At 54.4% G+C, this 22819-nt stretch overlaps 1 protein-coding gene and 1 long non-coding RNA gene across 2 annotated transcripts in view; both read right to left on the bottom strand.

Moving 5' to 3' along the window:
• Positions 1–95: 95 nt before the first annotated feature.
• LOC135321348 (uncharacterized) lies at positions 96–4533 on the bottom strand. The gene is made up of 3 exons (XR_010381089.1): positions 2083–4533; positions 1486–1906; positions 96–1393 (listed from the first exon to the last, which is right to left on the bottom strand). It is a non-coding gene; the product is annotated as an uncharacterized LOC135321348 (long non-coding RNA).
• Positions 4534–14016: 9483 nt separating this feature from the next.
• LOC116153619 (uncharacterized) overlaps positions 14017–22819 on the bottom strand; it is a 136246-nt gene continuing 127443 nt past the window's right edge. Inside the window, exons 62-64 of the mRNA XM_064486257.1 lie at positions 15822–15895; positions 15073–15393; positions 14017–14230 (exon numbers count right to left, since the gene is read on the bottom strand). The gene's annotated coding sequence lies outside the window, so the exon portion shown is untranslated. The remainder of the gene's footprint in view (positions 14231–15072; positions 15394–15821; positions 15896–22819) is intronic.

Raw genomic sequence — 22819 nt, 5'->3', positions numbered from 1 at the left:
TACGATTCGACACGAGCAAAACGAACAGGACAGGGATAACCACTCTCCAAGTACCAAAGGTTAGCACGGAAAAAGCCGCTGCCTTGGAGGGACGGGGCAGGTCTTCAAGGCGCAGTCCTGCAGACGAATTAGACGCTGAGGGTTAGTGGATCAGTCCACCTGCGCCGCGTAGACACGTGCAGTGATGGTGTAACCGCCGCCCACACCCACCCCGACATAGGGGTCTCCAGACCCAGACCGCACACACGGTGCATGCCTCCTGACGGCCCCCCGCCCCGCCGCAGAAACGGGAGAGGTGCTGTTCCCAGGACCACCGCCTTCTCTCAAGTCAGCCGTGCACCCGAGAAGGCACCTCTGCAAAGTGGTAACCCTGAAGCAACATGCCACATACCAATGGACACACACGGTCATGCACACACATACCGAATCCCTTGCGTGGACTGGGTCCAAGGTTTGATACTCACAGAGAGCTTGCCCTTGTATATTCTATGCCAAAAAACCGAATATACAAAGGGCAACCTCGCTTTAAGTACCAAACAATAGCATTGGGCAGGTCCATCGCTACCGCTCACAGAGCTGGCCTTGTCTCCCGGGAAGCATCCTAGGGGGTGGGAGATGCAGGATCGGCAGACCAGGGGGCAAACACTTCCTGCCAGGTGTGTGCCCACCCGCCTGCTCTCCATCCCACGGAGCCCAAGGAGGGACGGAAGCCAGTGCTCCTTCACTAAAATCGGCATCATTTCCAGGAATCACTCCCAATTAGGATCTGTTCCTGAAAAGGAGCTCGACCCCATGGCCTTCAAGGGCACGCCCAGCACTCAGCTTCTCACTTTCTGCAGAACAACCCTGGGGGTGGACCCACATGGGCACCTCCTCCAGGAAGTCCTCCTGGTAATGCACAGAGGGAAGGGGACTGGATGAATTTTCATCGCAGATAAAGCAAATGCCCTGTGGTCACCATCCCACCATTCCTCCCACAGGGGCATAGCTGTCAACGTCCGGCCCCAGCACCAGCCTCCTCCCTACCCCCAGGAAGCCATGCTAGGAAAGAGTTCATACTGAAAAGGAGTCAAACTCCATGGACCACCCAGGAACGGAGACAGCAGACCCACGACCAGTTCCCTGTGGCGGCCTCTGCCCTCAAGAGGGCCCCTGTGAAGAAGCAGAAACTAGAGGCCACAGGTGAGCAGGTGACCTAACTCACCCCCCAGGTGAGGTGCTCACCTCTCCCAGACGACAGTTGCTCTCCTCCGGGGGGCTGCTGCAATACCCCTTCCCTGATGCTGGCCTCAGGGCCAGAGGACCCCACGGCGGTCAGGCTGTGCGAGGCGGATGGTCACACAGCCCAAGAAATGTCCTCACACAGAACAAAAGGCGTCTTCTTCCAGCCGTCCTAGAGATGAACGGAATGCAGGAAGGTCAGAGGACCAGAGGACGAACGCTGAGACAGGAATACTTCCCTCTGACCTTCCCGCATCCACGTACCTGGCCCGGGGTGACGACTCCCGGGCCTCCTTCCCAGAGCCGTGCGGTTCTCGTGGAGGACGCCGTCCAGGCAAGACTCGAACCGCAAATCACAGAGAGAATAGTTCTTACAGATTCGTCTCAGGGACCCTGAGCAGGAGAGTGTTCTCCCAAACACCGGAGAGGAGCACTGTCAGGCAAAGCTCAGCCTCTTCTCCAAAGTGGATGCTACCTCCAGGAAGCCCTCCAGGGTGGACTCGCAGGGGTTGGTCCATCTGACTTAGAACCATCACAAACACAGAGCTCTGTGGTCCACCTTCCCTCATCCGTCACCCTTGTAAGGGTCTGACATCAGGGTCTCTCTCCTGAGTTTGACGCTGTCCTGGGAAGCCTCCTGGGTATGACTTGGTGGTGACAAAGGGCAGGTCCACATACGAATCACCTTTGAAAAAGCAAATCACCACCACAGTCAGTGTGGACAACAGACAGCACACACAAAAGCCGCCCCTGCCCCCGGCCCTGCCGGCACGGCCTGGCCTCTGGGCTGTCCCCCAGAGGAGGACCAGGGCCTGCATTACAGCTGAAGCCCACGCTGGGGCCTGGGAGGCTAGGACATACCTGAGAGGGGCTGACAACAGCATCACTGTCCCGAAGACGGAGCTGAGTCCAAGTGCCTTCCCGGTCAGAGTTTGATACGCAAATAAGAGTCTCCCCCTGTATATTCGCCATTAATAAAGTGAACATACAAAGGGTATCCTCTCTTCAAGTACCAAAGAGCAGCTTCAGGGAGCACCACGCCGCATCTTCCCCAGAGGGGGCTCGCCTCCTGCCGGGCCTGAGACCAAGGGGGAGGGGCCGGTGACAACACTGACCCTGCACACGGCGCCCCGGCCCGCACTGGGCTGGGCTTCCCAGCATCTCTCCAAGACAGGACTGTCTCCCAGACATACAAAGTAAATGTCCAATGCTGACAACCCTTCCTGGCCTGCAAAACCACTGCCTCTGCCCAAAGCCTCTCCCTCCAGGAAGTCCCCCTGGTGACACAGTGGCTGCTGGGAGTTAGAAGACACAAGAGCATGCATTGTTAAAGAAAAACAGCATAAGCGAAAACCAACACACTCTGGATCCACTGCCCGCTCACAATTTGCATAGCAGTGTTAAGACGAATGTCCTTTCTCCCGAACTTGGCATTCTGTCCAGAAGACCACCGAGCTGGTACTCAAAAGCACTCATCTAGAGCAAAGTTCACCAAAGGAAAGTGGAATCCCCACGGGCCAGCTCTCATCAAACAGATCATGGCATCAGTAGCCCCGGGCCCTCCCGTCACTGTTGGCAACGAGACCAAGGGGAGGCCCGTGGGCCGAGAACCAGGGCTTACAGTCCCAGGGCAAGTGCCATAAAAACACGGCGCCCTGGGGCCACCCCGGTCCCTTACTTCCCTTCTCTCAAGTGGATGTTACAGCCCAGAAGCCAGCCCAAGGATGCCCTGGGGATGGAGGCCTGGGACCCCAACACATCCAGGACAAACTAGACACTGACTTGCTGTTGACCCTTCTTTCTCATATCTGGGACGTACGCTGACCGTGAGGTCTCCTCCCTGGGCCTGGCACCCCGTCTGGGAAGATGTGCCAGAGTAGCAGCTCGGGGACACTTCGTCATCAAGTTAAGCATCAACGTTCTCCACACAACAGCAGCTTGGAAAAGGAAACACTGCCCTCGCCAAAGTCAGCATCTCGTCCCGAAAGTTCTCTGAAGGATGCAGGGGATGAGGAGGGCGAGAGGCCAGGTCACAAACAGTAAGAGAGAGCTACGTGCCCCACGGTCAACCATGTGCTTGCCTACCCCATGGCAGTCCTGGCCTCTGATGCTCCCTGAAGTCCGCCTTGTTTTCCAGATGCTTTCCCAGGCGGGATTTGCTCCTTGGAGAGAGCCCGCCCTTATCCATGCGTTACAAATGATGCAAACACAGGCAGGGAAATCTCTCTTCAAGTAGCAAACAACCCCACTGGTGGGAGAGCCACTCTCACGGGGACAAAGTTGGCCTCAGCTCCAGGAGCAAGCCTAAGATAAACAGATCCGATACGCGGGGTTAGCGGGCAAGTGACGCACCGCTGCGTGCGGAGTTCGCACCCGTGGGTGGATCACACATCTCTTCCTTCCGCATCCCAGGGAGCAGTCCCCCGACCAGTGCCCCTTCCTAAAACTGACCGCCTGCCCAGGCATCCTCTAAGATGACTGCAGAGGGCATTCTGGAAAATGCGTTATCAACATGGCGAGCACACGGAGAACAGGAGTCACTCAAGGCCAATGACGTAACCTGAGACCACAACCTCGTAACCACACAGCACAGGCCGAGCGCAAGTCAGCCAGACTCATCCCCTGCAAAGCGCGAGCTCTGTCACTGTCTGTCCCTGCTCCCTCTCTTCTTTGATGGTGACGTCCCATCCTCGGAGGTTTCCAAGCAGCATTTGATACTGAAAACGTGGATTTTCCTCTATGATTAATCGTAAATAATGTACTCATAGAAGGAGAATCTACCTTTTAAATACCAAAGAAGGATTCTGTCCAGGAGAACTCGAACCTGCGCATGAGTCACCAAAAATGAAAGTCACGTAGGACAGACACACCTCCACAGATATGCAGACAACAGACCCACAACGTGGTCTTCACTGAGAGGGCTGCTTGGCCAGACGTGGCTCTCAAGTGTGGGTGAGCTCCAGGCCTCCGTCCTTCATTAAGACACGGCATGTGGTCCACCCAACATGCACTCACCTGCCCGGGCCCCGGGGCCCAGGGGTGGGGCTAGCCCTACAGTCTCTCCCCAAAATACTTCCCAAGCAGCATTTGATACTGAAAACATGGATTTTCCTCTATGATTATCTCTGAATCACGTAAACATAGAAGGAATATCCACCTTTTAAATACCAAAGAAAGTCTGAATTCTGGAAAGGACAAAACTACCCACAATTCACCAAACACGGAAGCAAGACAGCAGAGCCAGCGGCGCCCACTCCCGGGCGCCACTGTGACCACACGGCCCAGCCTCCCGGCCCGGCCGGCTCCTCAGCGGGAGAGGGGCCGCTGAGGGAGATGCGCGGCAGGGCTGCGGCGGGAATGAAGCTCGTGTCCTGCGGCCCCCGCGCCCGGGGCTCGGCCCGCCTCGCTCCCTAGACCACGGGGTCAGTCCCCAGAAGGCTTCCTGGGCAGCATTTGATACTGAAAATGCGGATTCTCCTCTGTGATTAGCTAGCAAGCATGTAACCACAGAAGGAAAATCTACCTTTTGAATACCAAAGGTGGACCCGACGCACAGTGCGTCGGAAACGAGTCCCTCCACACAGCACAAAGCCCTGCGGAGCTGCCCCGGAGACACTGCGACGTCGGACCCCAGCCTCCGCCCTGAGTCGGCAGCTCGGTGGGAGGGTCTCCCCAAGATGGGGTGAGGGGCGGTCCACAGACATATGGCACAAAGGGGGCACATGAGCTGGGGTCCACCGTCTTCCACTTACCCTGGAGGGGCTTCCCCCCACCTGGCTCCCCGGACGGTGGTTTCAGTCCAGGAATGTTTCCAAGCAGCATTTGATACTGAAAACGTGGAATTTCCTCTATGTTTAACCATAAATGACATAAACATAGAAGGAATATCCACCTTTTAAATACCAAAGAAGGATTTAGTCCCGGAAAGCATGAACCTGAACACAATCCGTCAGAAATACTGGTAACACAGGACAGGCGCCCTGAGCGTGGGCCTCCGGTGGGGTGGGGGCGGGGGGCGGCGGGGACTGTCAGCTCCAGGAGGACACCTGTCCCCTCACCAAGGGAGATGTGGGCTGGGATCACCTTCCCTTCTCTCCCTGTGTGTGTGTGTGTGTGTGTGTGTGTGTGTGTGTGTATGTGTGTGTATGTGTCTGTGTATGTGTGTGTGTGTGTGTGTTGGCGGTGGGGTGTTAATCTTTCTCTGTCTTCCCAGTAGGGGATTTTGTGTTCAGAGATGTTTTAAAAGCAACTTTAGATACTGAAAATGTGGATTTTCCTCTATGATTAACCATAAATCCTGTAAACATAGAAGGAATATCCACCTTTTGAATATCTAAACACTGAGCAGCCGTGGGGAGCCCAAGCCAGAACACGACTCAGCAAGAATCAAAGCCACTCAGGGCAGTCGAGCCCTGTCTAAGTCCCATGAAGGAACCCTGACGTCACATCCCGGCCTTGTTGGGTCCAGATGATGGACCGGATTCAAAGGCACACGGTTTGGGGTCTGTCTGCAGTCACTCCCCTGCTCAGGGGAACCCTCATGTCTCCTCCCCACTGGGGATTTCATGGCCAGGAGTACTTCCAAAGCAGAATCTGATTCTGGAGAAGTGGATGTACTTCAAAACTTCACCATAAATAAAGCAAGTGCAGCAGGAATAGTCACCCTTGAAGTTACACAAATGCCACAGACAGAGAGAAAACTCTGTGAAGTTCCTAAATCAACGGCAAGTCTGTGAAGCCCTCCTGAAGCACCGATGGCACAGGGCACAGAAAAGTGTGCAGGACAGTCAAGCATCCTTTCACATACCTTGGAGGGATGAAGACATCAAAGAACCTTCCAGAGAATGAGACTTGTGTTTGGAAGGTCTCAACAGGCAGGAATCAATGAGTCTGATGCGATTGGCTGTTGGGATATATGAGACAACAGATCACAAACAATATTCCTTCAAACACAATGAGGGGCAGAAAGGCAGGATGTTCACCAGCAGCACCCCCCCACCACCACTAAAAACTACACAACCTCCAGAAAAGTCATTTTTCAGGTGGATGGGGGGTGCGCTTACTGAAATAGGTGCTGTGAGTCCCTGCTAAGGCGTGCCTCCAAAGCAAACAGTGACTCAGCAATAATCCTGACTCAGCCCCTGATCTGCAAGGTTGCCACCACCTCCAGGAGGTCCTCCTAAACACAGATTCAACACTGAAGACAAATGGGCCCAGCAGCATTCTTCAGAAACAAGGCATATGTCCTGTGGCCCACCCTCCACCCACAGCCCACAAAGAGGCACCAACACCAATCCTGCTTTTCTGAAGCTGGAATTGATTCAAAAAAGCCTTATCCTGCAAGAGCAATGGCTGTCACAAGGGTGGAGTCAAGCACCCCTCCTAGAGATGAATGGACCCCAAGGGGAGTGGACCAGGTCACCCTGTCTCCTACAGAGCCAGAGCCCCTGCCCCACAGCCACAGCTCAGCAAGGAAGCTACCCTGACCCCCCAGTTCCCCCAAGCACAATCTGTCATAAATAAAGCAAACACACTGGGCCCAGTGTTTCTCACGTACCAGTGGGAGCAGTGCCACGCCCCCCAGGTTGGTATTTTCCCCATGAAGCCTTGCCCCTAAGAAATGAGACGTGGCTGGTTTGGGGATCAGAGGGTCTAAGCCTGTGGCCAGCATCATTCACGTACCCATGAGTCGTTCTTACAAGCATGGCCATGAATGAGGGGAGTATGCTAGCAAGGAAAAAGTCCCAGCTGGGTTTCCAATTTTAATTGAAATGCGGGCAGCCAGGCAAGTTCTGGCACAGACGTAGTGACTAGCAAGGAACTCCTCTTCAGGGATCCCGGGAGAGCAACGTCAACCTGCCTGTTGTCTCTTCCAAGAAGCTGGCATCACTCTGTGTCCTGCTAAGGCCAAATGGCAAGCTCAGGCACCAGGGCCAGGGAGCTGGTAACTGTGTCTGCTCACTGCCTGCATCACCCCCTTTCTTCCCCCACTGCCCACATTTCCTCCTGGACCGGCCTTCCCGGACAGCTCTTCCTGAATAAACCACCTGCCCACAAACTTTGAGGAACCCCTTCCAAGTCTAAGACAAAAGTATGTCTTAACAAGAGCAGTCTGGCCTCCAGGGAAACCATAGAAAGATAAATCAGAGACAAGTAGACAAGATGTAGGGACATTTGAAAAATGTATAAAGTCTTAGAGTCTCTGTAACTTTCCCCAAAAGAACATTTTCCCTTTAAAAAGTTACTATTAAAATGAAGTTATTAAAATAAAAAGTGATTAAAAATAAATATTAATAAAATCAAATTATTATTAAAATAAAATATTTAAGTAAGTTATGTACTAAAACATTGGTACACCTGCCGATGCATACTCATAAAAACTCCCACAATCATTGCACATTTATCATAATTTGTTCAGTGTGTATCCATGTCTTATCTACTCTTTTAGAGGTTAAGCTGTGGAAGCCAAGGGCTGGGAGAGCGTACATTCCAGGATTCTTCTAAAAATCTGAAAACCTTGTTAAACATGTTTTTGTTCACATTTATTTGTCAATTTAAAAAAAAAATTGGCATTATACAACCTAACTTTTCACATTTAGAGATTTAGCTTAAGAAACAGGATTATGTGGTAATTCATTCAATAAATTCTCCATTCTCCAAACAAAAAATAAACAAAGGAAAACACTCGCCATCTGGCTAGCCATCTGTTCACACTGCCTCGGAGAGGGGCTCACGCACACACACGCTCCGCGCCCGAACCTGACACCGCACGCAGAGAGTCCTTCAAGAAGGCATTTGATGATGAAAAGAGATCAACCGTGCAATATCTGCCACAAATAAAGCAAATACATCACGGACAACCTCCTTTCGAACATCTCAGACCAGTTTCTGCGACACGCTTCTCCTCCAGCCGCCACGCGTCCTCCTGCAAAGGAAACGGATGGTGAGCGTTAAGGGATGGAGAACAGCCACCATCAGAGGCGCGACGCTCCCTGGGAGCCTTCTTTGGACGTGCCTGGGTGTGCAGGTGACTGTGGTCCTCCCTGACGTCAGCAGCATGACGCTGATGGCCTCCAAGGTGGGAACGGAGGCTCGGTTCTGAAAGAGAACCGTACCTTTCACGTCTCCCCGGGCATAAGACTAAGGCGTCACTGGACTATAGTCCTGCCCCTTCCACAGGCAATGCAGAACTGGAACCCCCTCCAGGAAGTCCTCCGGGGCTGGGGTGATGCTGAGGCTCCGTGGCCAGGTGGCAGGTGCCTGACACAGGATGCACGGCCTCTCTCTAGGAACCTCAGGGAGGCGCCCCGTCGTCTAAAAGGAGCAGTACTTGACTGAGCGATGCAGGTAAGCCGTGCGGACCCTCATCTCGGAAAGCCATTCTCGATGGACCTCACGTGGTGGCTGCTTCTTCTCCGAAGGTGTTTTTGTCTCCAGGAAGGTCTCTGAAGGGCGAGGATGGCCGGGGGCAGGAGCCAGCCACTACGCAGGCGTTCACTGAGGCCAGCACAGCCCGCACGCTGCAGTCGGGGCTGCCGTCAGCATCTCTTCCCGGAAGTCAGTGCTGGGCTCCGGAGATGGGGTATGATACTCAAATAGAAGTGCACCCGTATTTTTCGTCATAAATAAAGCGAAGAAACACGGATAACCTCTTTTCTAGTACCAAAATGCAGCGCCGGGAGCAACCCCACGGCCTCTGGTCCTGGCCGGCGGAGCTCCGCACACCTCCTAGGGAAGAGAGACGCTGCCGTTAGCGATGGGGCGACCAGGGTGTTCTTCGCATGTTCTCTAGACGGCAAGGGCCACTCACCCTGCAGAGCTGCCGACGCCATGGAGCCCCAGCTCTCACAGCCTCTCCTCCAGGTCGGGATTGATACTGAAAAGAGGTCGGCCAAGAATGATTTGTCATAAATAAAACGAATCCACCCGGGAAAACCTCTCCTCGAGTACCACAGAACGGAACCGTCCACGGGGCCCAAAGCACCTCCAGCGGGAAGATGGCCTCAGGATGGACGGGACGGGGAGGGCGGAGACGGGACAGCGGAGTCTTTCATGAGTCACATCCACTCACTGATCCGGACCGGCAGCTGACACCAGCGTCCCTTCTCTGTCGATGGCATCCGGACATGTGTCCCTCCGGGGCAGGACTGGACCCTGGGAAGAGGCAAGCTGAGTGGGATCAGTCCCAATGCGTGACTGCCCCAGGAAAAGCCCTCTCCCAGAACCTAGGGGACCCTCCACCACAGCTGCTGTCCTCTGTCACTTCTACCACGGATGTGAGGGTGACAGTGCGCCAGGAGACAACCAGAGACGACACCCACGCGCCTGGCAGCCAAGCTGCTGCTTAGCCATATTTGGGGGGGGGGGGTACTGCTCTCACCTGAACTCCTTTCAAATGTGGGGGAAATTCTTTACTACAGGTCATAGAAACGTGTCTCCCCAGACTCCCTTGCAGGGGGAGTGGGCATGGGACCCAGGTCTCGCCCCCAACGCTTGCCCTCAGAGGTGGGCATTGCCTGAGGTTGGACTGATGGCTGGACCCCAAGTGTCCCCGAGCCTGCCAGCACACAGTTGACAAGGGACACTGCCCCACGTACGTACCAAGAGAGGCAGTGATGCCCAGGCCCCTTCCCCAAACTTCCACTGGGGCCAGGGAGCTCTGGGAGGTGAGATTTGATGCCGGAAAAGAAGTGCACCATGTTTGTTTCGTCACGTATCAAGCGAAAATAACATGGGCGACTTCTTTTCAGGTACCAGAGATCAGCACTGACGGCCAGGCGACGGCAGCTGCTCGCCGCCAGCCAGCCCACCTGGGTGGGAGGGACACTGAGCCTCAGGGCACGGTGCTGAGGCCGCGGCAAGCACCAAATGTGAAGTGTGAGCTCGAAAGCAGCAGGCATCTGCTGACCCTGGAGGAGGTGGGCGGCCGCTCTTTGCCTGCAGCCTCCTGTCCGGGACGCCCTCGCAGGCGAGGCTGACATGGCGCAGAGATGGATCCTGTGGGCATTGTCAGGACGAAGCTGACCGATCCCAGACTCCCTCTGCTTCTGGATTCTGGGAAGTGCTCATGGGCAGAATTCAATAATCAGGGCAGACGTGTTCTGGAATGTTTGCTATCAACTCCACAAATGCTCATGGAGAGCATCATTTCAGAGAAAATGGGATGGACAGCCTTGGACACTGAAATAAAATCTCCTCTGTGAGTCAGCGGTTCTGGTAAGGCCTCCTCTTGAGACGGGAAACAGAGAGCACTGAATTACGTGAAACCGGCCAACAAAGCAGCACCCAGGCTCTGTGGCCCCATCCACTTGCGTGCCTTGCGTAGTTCCGGCCCCAGCACCCCCTCCTCACGGCACTCCTGACTCCTTCGAGGCGTGGTGTGGTTCTAAGTCGCTGGTAGTTTGGGATGACTCGTGACAAATACAGCAAGCCTGTCACAGAGCCAGAGAGCAGCAGCAACGAGGAGCGATCTCTTCTCCAAAGTCAGCATCGTTTCCGGGAAGTCCTCCCAGGGGCAGGGTCTCAGAGGAAATGAGGCAGGGCAGATGCTCTAGGGTCCATTGTCCTTCAGGTCTCCTGGAGAGGGGCCCACGCCAATGGCTCTTCCCTGGACATAAAGCACATTCATTAGGTATTATTTATGATTCGTAACTTAAACCACAAGGACAACATTTTTGAAGAACACTGTAAATCCACAATAAAAAGTCACCTTTCACCAAAAACCTGTGTTAGGATACTGAGGACAGCTCACTGAAGAGACATATCACTGAAAAAAAATGCAGGTTTCCCAGTTACCACAGCGGTATGGTATCATCTGTCCATGGCCCAAGTAAGATAAAACCCAACTCAAACTGGCTTGAACAATAAAGGGATTTATAAGCTTTATATAACTGTTAGACTTATACAACTGAAAAATGCAGAAGCAGGGTAAGCTTCAGGTAGGGTTTGATCCAGGGGCTCACACAGTATCACCCAGGTCCTTTCTATTCCCCAATATCACTTTCATGGGACAGGCTTCCCCTAGTGGGTCTGTATCTCCCACACACATAGCCCCAGGCACTCTCTTTTCTTGGTCTTTAAATAGTTGTGGGAGCTTCAAGGCTGAAGGGAACACAGATAGTCTATTGGGGCAGCTCTCAGGGAAAGGGAGAAGTATTTCCTTTCCCAGACGCCTCAGCAAACATCTCCTTGCATCTCATTGGCTCAGAGATAAAAGAGACATCTAAACCCTCAGCTGGTGTGTGTGTGTGTGTGTGTGTGTGTGAGAAGGGTGGGGGGGAGCTCAACACAACCTAAGCCACGTGGCAGAAAGAGGGGAGCATTCATGAGAGAAATCAGGGGAAACTGGGGATGCAGGGTGGCAACAAGCTTGCCCAAAGTCCACTACAAGTGCCAACATGCCTTCCTTAAAGTTGGCGCCAGAACCAAGATGTCCTTGAGGCCGAATTGGATACTGAAAAAGAAGTGCACCGCGAATGTTTCGTCACAAATACAGCGAAAAAGACACGGGCAACTTCTCCCTAAGTACCGCACGTCAGGGCCTTCGAGCAGCTCCGCTTCTCCACGGTGGCGTCACGGTGGTGGACTTCCTGAGGGCCACAGGGTCCTGTTCCTGCACCAGGCAACACGTCTTCACGAAACGAGTACCAGAGGGACGTTTCACGATTGCCAAAGCACAGCAGCTGGCTGGTGGACAACACCGCAAATGAAACGCAATGACCTCGGCCCTGACAGTGTCACCGTGGCTGACCAGCCCTAGCATACAGAAGTGCTCCCATGGTGGACAGGACACTGAAGGCTAATGATTCAGTGAGGAATAATGAATGGAACTCAAGTCTTTGGTGACCCGTGTGGACGACTGACTCAGTGGCTCCGCATCTTCACCACAGCCTCCTTGTCAGTGGCGGGTACCTCCCACCCCCTGTCTTTGGCCTTGGCCGCATGACTTGCCAGTGAGATGTGCCAGTTCCAGGTTTCAGTGTTAAGCAGCCTCTGGGTTTCCACTTACTTTCCTGTGCCCCAGCCATCACTGTGAGACCACCATGCTGGCCAGTCCGAGAGGAGGGTGCTGGATACGAAGTCCCACCTTCACCCCCAGAGAAGACCTCATCTCCGGAAGTCGTCCTAGATGTGGAGGGGATACCAGGCATTAGTGAACCAGGAGACACGTGTGCTAAGCAGGATGTGTGTGAAACGCCTACACCCACACCTTCACTGATGGTGAGTCCAGCGCCCCCTCCCTGAAGCTGGTATCACTCCCAGAATGCATCTTCAGCAGGATCAGACACCGCCCAGCATCCAGCCCGTGGGTCTTCCCAAGTCAGGCAAAGTTGGCCAACAGACACAGAGACGAGTGAGGACAACAAAGCCTCCTTCCCCAAGGAATGATCATGGACTTGAAACCCGCCCACGGAGAGGCTGGATTCTAAGTGGGAATGACCCAGAAGGGGCACATCAAAGCCACTCTGCAAGGACACTGAGGACCAGCCCCCACCCACTCACTCACCAGGAGTGGTGCAGATACCAGTGGCCTTGCCTGGAATCCGGCTTCACATCCAGGAAACCCTCCAGGCAGTATTTACTACTGAAAAGAGATGGGCCATGTGACATTCATCTTCTACATCACAAGGTCACCAGACAGTCTGTCTCCAGATCCCACAGAATAGTTGACGTCACAGCCACAGAAGCACCACTGCGCACGCACGCACACACACACACACACCCCTTCCTGAGGATAGTTAGACCCCTGAACCAGGCAATACACACATCCTGCAACCAACTTGTGCAGCGGGGTGGGCATTCCCCTGGTAGAGGCCCTGATACCCAGGCCACTTCCTTAGCATTTTCTGTGCAGGCTAACCGTTTCCCTGAGAAGGATTCGACACTGAAAGAGAGTATTCACGGACAATTGCTTCTATTCATTTTTAAAAGGCAGGAGGGGGAGCCCCAAAGAGGGTGACCCCTCTTTAAATGCTGCAGATCCACCCTGGCCCCAAATCCTCCTATGTCTTCTCCACAGCCGCCACGTGCACCGGGACGTCACCCCGCAGGTGGACCGGGTGCTGATGGATAGTCAAACGGGTGACCTACATCATAAACCAAGTGCACGTCACCGGTCTGCCATCCCCTCAGCTACCCTGGCGAGCGGCTGCTGTGTCCAGAAAGCCATCGGAGCAGGGCCTCACGAGGAAGTTACCACCCACCATGAGCCATCAGCCAGGTGCCAACCACAAGGAGCAACCTCCCTCCACCGCAGGAAGACGGGCCTTTCTCCAAACTCAGCTTCCCTTCCAAGGAGCTGTCCACGGAGGGCTGGACCCTGGTACCCATCCTCCACCCCACCCCGGGACGCGCGACACACAGTCCGCCTTCCTTGAGCTGGCCACGTCCCTTCCCTGAAGGCCGCATCAGGAACGGGAAGTGCCTCCAGGGCAGGAATTGATACTAAAAAAGAGGTTTCCCGTGTATGTTTCATCATAAATAAAGAGAAGACAACACGGACAACCTCTCCTTCGAGTATCGAAGATTAGCACGGATCAAACACCAAAACGAAACCAGAAACCAAAACCAAAACCGCCGAATCTTCACCGATGTCGGTGTCCCCTCCAGGGAATTCTCACAAGTCCACCTGGCCCTGGGCAGACCAGACACACATGGCATTTGCGAGTGGACAGTCTGAATCAGTGTCCTGGAGCGGTTTCTGGAGGTCAGCCAAGACACTTTTTTAAGACTTGATACTGAAAAGAGGTCACTGTGAAATGTTTTTCACCAACACAGAGAACACTCAGTGTGTAACCTCTCTCCAGGCGCTGGGGCTTTCCTGATGTGGAACCACAGTCTCCTTCTGGAAGTCCATCAGGCCTCAGGAAGTGTCCCAGCAATGCTGTGCATCCCCAGGTCAGTGCCTCAGGAGAGAGTTCACGGATCTGTGGTCTGCACTGGACTGCCACCCAGGCCCCCGCATGGAATTGGCCGTGGGTCCAAGCAGTCTTCCAGGCAAGAGGTGGTTCTGAAAACAGATGTAGGTGTCAGGTTAGTTGTGCATAAAGTAAGTGCCCTCTACAACCTCCCGCCGAGGTGGGGCAGGGAAAGCTGGGAAGAGGGCCAGGCCTCCATCCTCCAGATGAAAACTGCTGAATGCCTTCCACTGCCTTCCATTTAATTCAGTAGAATTAAGGAATAAAAACAATTTTCATTTCCTGAAGCCAGTTTGCCAAACGTTTGTGCCAAATCTGGCTTGGCTTTTCTGTTTTGCTGCAAAGCTCCTTTGACCCTAATTTTGTCACTGTCAGAGGAATACTGGTATCTCCAGCCTCTTTTTCATTTCCGTGGGGAAGGAGGCCAACCCCGGCAGCACTGGAGAGATAGGTGTCAAACGTCAAAGGAAAGAAAACTCCAGGTTTTCTCCTAAGCTGGCCTCTAGAGCAGGGGACAACGAGAGTCACTGGGCCATGCGGCTTCCCTACACCCTTATGATCTATCTTTTGACCCCTGCTTACCTACCAGAGCGCCCAGCGGTCTGCATGAACACAGCAGTCACTGGCCCCGGGGACATCAGAGGTGATGGCACCTCCCCGCCATCCCATTTCCTCGCCTTTCTCTCTCTTTTCGCTCAGGGCTCTTTGGGTGGAAGGAATGATGTCTGGGCCTCAGTTAAAATGAAAGAACAGTTGTGTCGGTCATGGCTGCCACCCTTTCTGCTCTGGCTCTAATCAAATCAAGTGGGAATGAAGTGGGAAGACCTCGTCCTTCTTAAGAACCTGATGCCCCTTCCCCAAATGCCACGGGAAAGCCCAGAACCCAGCGTCATAGCCAACTCCCGTCAAAACAAGTGCACTGCCAACGACCTACCTCTGTGCCCTCACTTTAGGGCCAGCAAGAACCACTTCCTTTCCCAATGGTTGTCGTCGCCTCCAGGAAGTCCTCCTGAAAAGGATGGGCAAGCAGCATCAGTATCAGACACAACAGGCACAAGGGAAGCAAGCGTCTCGGCCACTCACCCTGGACCAGCGCTGACAACTTCCGTCTCATCCAGGGAGTCTTCCAAGCTGGTATCTGACACTGAAGAGGGGTCAGTGTGAACCATTTGTCATAAAAGAATCAAACACACGAAGGAGATCTCTCCGTGAGGAGTGCAGAGAAGCTCCGCCTACAGAAACACGCCATCGCCTCCTGAAGGATGAATTAGATACAATGGTCAGTGGACCAGGGGTGTCCCCAGTAAAGCACGTGGCCTGTGGCAAGCTATCTGCTCATTTCTCCCGGACCCAGGGTGATGACAAAGTCCTCTCCCCTAAATTGGCATAATATCAAACATTCCCTCAGATTTAAAACAGTTCAGCCTAGAATTCCGGTTGGAAATAAACTGGTCCTACCCCAGACCAATTCTAGGGACCCCCCGCAAAGCCCCATCTTGATCTCAGAACAAGCTTTTCTTCCCAAAGATGTCATTATGTCCAGAACAGCTTTTCAGAATAAACCAGGGGCTGGGGGGCAGTGGTCCAGGCCACCTACATTGTCTGCTCAGTGCATGTTCTCCATGCAATAGGCATTCACCAACATGGGTTACTCCAAGATAGATGCAACCACAGATAGCCCACCTGCGTGTTCTGGGCATGGAGCTGTCATGGGGACCACTGTCTTCCTCCAGGTGGGCATCACCTTGGAAGTACTCCTAAGAATGGATAAGATACTGATGATTAGTGGAAGAGATGATGAAAGTCAGAAACACGGGTCAGGCTTTGTGGTCAACCAGTTACTCATGTCCACAGCACCCCTTTCCTGAGGCTGAGATCTGGACCAGAAGGCCTCCAAGGTGGAATCTGATACTGGAAAACAGGTTAACCAGGTGTGTTTCATCCTCATTGAAGAAACAGAGACCTAGAAAACCTCTCTTCAGGTACCACCAATTACACTGATAGGAACACCACTGATGCTTCCTCAGACTTGACATCCAGTCCTGGAAGTCCTGTTTACACGGATTGGACACGGGCGGTTAGGAGAGCAGGTGACATCAATCATCAGTGTTAGGCACAGGCTTTGTGGCCACTTATTTCTGTCCACTGGACGGGAGCTGACAGTAACGCCTTTCCCTGAAGCTGAGGTCTGGACCAGAAGGCCTTCAAGATGGGATTTGATACTGGAAAAGAGGTTAACCAGGTGTGTTTCATCCTCATTAAAGAAACAGAAACCCAGAAAACCTCTCTTCAGGTACCACGGAGTAAGACTGACAAAAACACCAGTGATTCTTCCCCAGACTTGACATTCAGTCCTGAAGTCCTGTTAATATGGAATTGGACACCGTGCATTAGTCGCTTTGCTGGTGGAAGCCATTAGTTGAATGCATGCTGTCCGTTAACCATCCGTCCAAGTACCCCAGTGGGGCAGACCCCGGTGGCTTCCTGATCTTCCTGAATATGGCACCATGGCCAGAGGGTAGTGATACTACAGCAACCCTGCTCAGAAGAGCTGTCACATTTTTGGTTAACCCCCAGGGCAAACTCTTCTCGGCTACCACAGAGGCAGAGATGCCCCCAAGCCAAGGCAGGCTCCCCCGAAGACCCTCCCAAGGACTCCCTGGGTACTGAGGTGTGTGGGGCCTGGGGACCTGGTCATAAAGAAAGTGCAAATACGCTGGTCAGCTGATCACTTGAGTACGTTGGGGTGGTGCAGACAGCATGCCCCTTCCCCTGAATTTGGATGGCCTCAGATCTGGGAAGCCCTCCAAAGAAAGAGGTCCTACTGAAAACAGGTCTAAGTGTGCCGCACCCCGCACAGGTGCAGCGAGCGCCTCGTGGACGCTCCCTCCTCCACGGCTGGCGGAGCCCCGCTGGCTCTGCTTTAGCGTTTCCTCTCCCAGAGTTGGCATTTCTTCCGGGAGGTCTCCAAGGGGGGATTAGATACTGAGGGTTAGTGGACCAGGTCACAAACGGCACAAATAAAGCGTGTGCTCTCTGGTCAACCATCTCATGTACCCAGGCATGTGCTGACGCCACTCCCCTCATCCGCCAGCTAGCCCTGCCCTTGAAGCCGCCGAGCCAGGGCGCTCTGCTGAGAAGGGCTGCCACCCGTGGGCGATCGTCACACACAGAGGCAAACGCATCACGAACAAACCTCGCTGAGTGGCACTGAGTGTAGACCTAGCGTCCCCCCGCCCCCAGTTGAGGTTAGCTCCAGGAAAGCTGGCAAGGCGGGATTAGATACTGCAAAGAGGTCGACCGTGTAATGTGCGCCATAAATGAAGCGAACGCGCCACGGACCACCTCTCTCCAAGTACCCGGCAGCAGTGCTGACACCAGGGCAGCAGCTCTTCCTCAAAGCGGCGTCACCTCCTGGGCGTCTTCCAAGGTGAGGTGTGATATCGAGAAGAAGTAGACCATGTGTCCTACGTCGCAAATAAAGCGTGCACACCATGGTCAACCGCATCCACGAATACCAGGAAGTGACACTGGCCCCGCCTCTCTTCCCTTAACTTGGGGTCACCTCGAGGGAGCCCTTGCAAGATGCCTCGTGAATTACCAGCCAACGGCAAATGTGGCAATAACTAAAAACCCATGCCCAGAGCCGCTGCCACCGCCAGGATGCCCGGGAAGTCTGGGACTGAGTGGTGACCATCGGTTGGAGGAACGAGTGGTCAGAAAGAAAGCACGTGATCTGTGCTGGATGGCGCCGACCACGTGGGCCCTGCTCTCAAGTTGGCATGGCCTCCAGGATGTCCCCTCAGGCTGACTGATGCTGAGAATTAGTGGACCATGTGACATACGTCATAAACAACACGTACGTTTTATGGTCGACCATCTCTCCACACACTGTGGGATGGTGCTGAGGCCAGACCAATGTGTCTCCCACGAAGTTGGCTCTGCCTCTGGGAAGCCCTCTGCGACTGAATTTGATATTGAGAAGACGTGGACCATATTACATACGACACAGAGCCAGCGCATGTTCTATGGTCAACCATCTTTTCAGGTACCGTGGAAAGGGCTGATGTCAGAACCGGCGTCTCTTTCCGCTCGTTAGCATCGCCTTCAGGAAGCCCTCGAGGCTGGATGCATTACTGAGAAGAGGCCACCAAGCACCGTCTGCTACAGGCGCAGCGGACGCAGCAGAGAAACCCCTCAAGGACCCGGAGTGGAGATGATGCCGGAACGAGCGCTAGGCCTGATACTCAGTATTGCCTACAAGAAGCCCCCCAAGGTGCTTCTGCTGTTATGAAAAGGTGGCCCAAGGGACATGCGTTGTCAGTAAGACGTGCGCAGCGTGGTCAGCCTCTACTGAACATCTCTGAGCAGTCCCGGGGCCAGAATGGGTACTGGGTCTCCAGGGGCTGACGCGACCTCCCCAGAGACCTCGAAGGCTGGATTCTACACTGGAAAGAAGTAGACCACATTACAGACGCTGTTAATAAAACACATGCAGCGCGGCTGAGCCCTTTCCAGGTACCGTGAGGTCGTCGCGGACGCCAGGACCAGTGCTCCGACTCGGCCCTCAGGCTGGCAGCCTGCAGCAAGCTCCCCGAGGCTGGGCTGGAGCTGGAGGGACGTGGGCCGGGAACGTGCAGCGCCCGTGCGTGCACCCGGCGGGGCCAATCAGATCTTCGTGGGGGAGCAACGCTGAGTCCAGAGCCAGGGCGTCTTCCCCGAGAAGACTAAACTTGATATGGAAAAAAGATAGACTGCACACGCCCCGGCAATGAAAAAGGCGAGTCAGTGTGTCTTCAGGTACCCGGAGCGGCACCGGCCCGGGCGCGCCCGACCTGCCTCCGCGCAGGCGCGCGGTCCCGAGGCCACCCAAGGATAGCCTAGAGGATGGCGAGCGCGAGAACGTGTGACGTCGCTCCTTCGTGAACGCTGGCGGCGCTGACCGCCATTCTTCACGTATTCCGAGGGGAGGGGCCGAGGGGAAGCAGGACACCTTCCTAGAGGTGGTCTCTGTCCTAGGGCTGCCCTCGGAGGCGGCACCGGACACTGAGGAGAAGACCGTGCTGCAAGCACTAACAGATTAAGTACACATGTCACAGTCTACCACTCTGCCAAGTCCCACGGAGCGGGGAGGATGCTGAGGCCGGCGTCGCTTCCGTGACTTCAGGCTCTCTCCAGGATGGTTTGGATGGCTGGGCTGGATACCAAGAAGCGGTTTACCGTCCCACATACATACTCAAAATGTATGTGGGACGGTAAACCATTTCTTCAAGCACCGCACGGTGATGGCAGGGGTGGCCGGAGGAGGCTCGCGTCCGCCGAGCTGGCGCGGGGGCCTCTTCGAGGGTGTATTTGACGCTGAGAAGCAGCAGGTCATGGCGGACACTGACAAGAGCGGTGCAGTCGGCCTTGTCATGGAATGCCACAGAGCAGCACTGGTCCCAGAAAGAGAGTCAAGGCCTCCTCCCCAGAGGTGGCGAGACTTCCCGAGGCAGGACTTGGCATAGGAGTGAGAGTGTGTCATTTCTCGTCATGCAGAAAAGAACATGCCACACAGAAAACCATCTCTTCAAGGGTCACGGAGAGGCCTGGCGCTGGGTCCAAGGGCACCTCCCCGAAGACGGCGTCGTTTCCAGGAGCCTCGAGGATGGATTTGATACTGAGGGTTAGTGGACCGTGTTACATACGTCACAGATAAAGCGTACGCTATACGGTCTACTATCTCTCCAAGTACCACACAGGGACGCCGAGGACAGAGGCTGAGGACGCGTCCAGAGAGCCTTCCCGAGCTGGGGGAAATCAGAGGGCAGGTCGGGCACAATACATGCATCATGCGACAAAGCACACACAGGCTAGGAGTCTTGTCTCCACTGTCAGGAGCTGCCGTGGCCGCTGGAACTAGTGGCTTATCCTCAAAGCCAGCAACTCCTCCAGGAAGCCCTCCAAGGCTGCGAGTCCCACTGAGCAGAAGTGGACGAGGTTCTGGATCTCATCGCTCCAGAAATACTGATTAAGTGCCTACTGGGTGCCGGGCACCACGCTGGCTCTGAGGGAACGGGCAGGTGGGCACAGCAGGAGAGGGGCACGGCATGTGGTTGACAGAGCAGGTGAGGGGGGAGTAGTGAGCAAAATGAGGAATACAGGATGGCCTGTGTGCGGCCCAAACAGAACACCTGTCTAGCGGACCAACAGGCCAAGCAAACAGTCTCAGGGCATGTGAAGCCCAGGTCGTGAGCCTCTTTTGAGCATAAAAAAAAATATTATGCCACAAGGAAGGACTGACGGCCATCTCTGCCTCGACTCCAGGGGCATTTCCAGGAGGTCCTCTGAGGCCGGATGGGATCTGAGCAGTAACCACCAATTGCCATCTTCGTAAACAAAGCAGCTGTCATTTTGGTCAATGGACTCCCTAAGGTCAGAAGCTCCACCTCACCCCCCATCTTGGCATGGCCTCCAGGAAACCTCTGAGACCGCGTGTAACATCGGTCAGAGTGGACATTCGGACAGGCACAGGCACTGCGACACGGGAGGGACCTCTTTCGCACCACAGAGCGTGACAGAGGCTGACCTGGCGGGTCTCCCTGAAGGTAGCGTCGGTGCCATGAAGCCCTCCAGAGCTGGCCGGGCTACTAGGAGGCGGTGGACCGCGTCACACAGGTCCTTTTGCGTGCATATGCCACACGGCAAACCATCTCTTCAAGTACCACGGCTGAGGCTGGAGCTGGCGTCTCCCTCAGGTTGCACTGCCTCCAGAAAAGCCCCCAGTGGGTGCATTTAATAGGCCTGGTTGCAAGATTCGAGCATCAAACACGGGCCACAGGAATGACCACAGAGCAGGGCCGGAGCTAAACCCAGTGTTCTCTTCCCTCACGTCGGCAACACCTCCGGGGTGCCCTCCGAGGATGGATTGGATACTGAGAGTTAGTGGACCATGTTACATAGGTCAAAAATCATAAAGCCTACGTTCCATAGTCTACCATCTCTTCAGGAACCATGGAGTGGTGCTGACCCCAGGACCAGGGCTTGTCCCTGAAGTTGGTGTTGCTTCCAGGCTTCCAGGAAGCCTTCTGAGGCCTGATTTGGCAACGGGAAGCAGGCACATGGTGAGCATCAACTGAGCCCCTCAAGTGTTGGGGGGCAGCTCTGATAGGGAAGACGCACCTCCACCCTGAAGCAGCATCTCCCCTAGGAAGGCCATGCCCCCTCGGAAAGGTCGAGAAGAGGCAAACCATGCTACACTGACCATGCTCTGGCCATTCCATAGTCAACTATCCCTCAGTCATGCTGAAGGCCAGTGGTTTGCTCTGCATGGCAGACTGGGAAGCTCATATGTGAAAGGGGGACCCTCAACTTCTGGGTGACGACCAGCCCAGGCTCACCCAAGCTCTGCCAGCCCTCACCACATACCACACTCGCCTTGGATACTCCAGCCACAGAGCTGAGTGGGCGGTGGCCTCTTCCAGATCATGCTCAACACCCACCTCCTCCCAGAGGTCTCCCTTGGGTCTCTCCATCCTCTCTTGTAGCTCAATGGTCAATACCAGGCCCCAGCCCACGAATGGCAGCCATAGCCACAAGGTTGGTCAGTCTCCAAGGAAAGGGCAAAGATGGGACCCCGGGCACCACGATGAGGGCACGGCTGTCCTCCAGCCTTCAAGCCCACGGCAGGGCAGTCAGCCCCCTGCTCACTATCTGGCTGTTGAGGACCAGACTCCTCAGAACAGCATTCAAGGCTTCTTCAGCCTTCGTCCCCAAACTCTTCCCTGCTCCCTGAGCCCTGGCACTGCCTCTGCCAACTCAAGCCTTTGCATCTCCCCTGACCCTCCACAGCACCCTCCCTGTGTCCTTCCTCCATCTCCATCACATCTTCCATCTTGTCACGCATAGAAATATGCCCGTATTTATCAAAAACTCATGAGAAGCTGGAGCTGGAGTTGTGAATAAACATGGTCTCTGTCCTGCTGTAGCTTCCAGCTTAGCAGGGGAGACTCACATTATTGTAGTACATTGATTTCAAAATGGAAAGGGGCCAAAGTGCTGGGAAGGAGCAGGGAAGAAGATCTGACCAATCCGGGGGGAGCTTCTCAGAAGAAGTGTACAGTGAAAGATGAAGGATGAGACTAAGCTGGGAAGAGAGGGGCCAAGAGAAGACAAGGCAGGGTTGAAGCAGAGGAATGGATGGAACATGGACTGGAGTTAGCATGAAACACATGGAGCAAAGACCAGATGGAGCATGGACCAGACAGATGGCTCATGGACGAGATGGCACATGGACCAGATAGAAGGCTCATGGGCCAGACAGGTGGAGCATAGTCTGGATGGCACATGGTCTGGATACAGCATGGTAACCAAAAAAGCATCTACATGAATGGAACACGCAGAGCCAGAAATGTGCCAGAAATGACGCTGAGGAGCTGGGTGGGGACTAGATCATTCAGAAACTTACAGCAAAGGTTAAAGATGACAGATTTTATCCTCAAGCTGAGGGAATAAAGGACTTGAGCTCCCTGTTTTTATAAGGTATCTCTTGCGGATGTGAAAAGAAACTGTTGGGGGTAAAAGTGAGGACAGGGAGAAAGAGTACAGGAGTCCGCAAAGGGAGAGCAACACCCCGGACAGTGTAGGAACCATGGAAATGGGAAAAAGTGAACATGCTTGGGATTAGTTACGAAGCTGATCAT

Source organism: Camelus dromedarius, chromosome 5 (genome assembly GCF_036321535.1).
Source record: "Camelus dromedarius isolate mCamDro1 chromosome 5, mCamDro1.pat, whole genome shotgun sequence".
Taxonomy (NCBI): domain Eukaryota; kingdom Metazoa; phylum Chordata; class Mammalia; order Artiodactyla; family Camelidae; genus Camelus; species Camelus dromedarius.
This window is presented reverse-complemented; position numbering and strand designations above follow the sequence as displayed.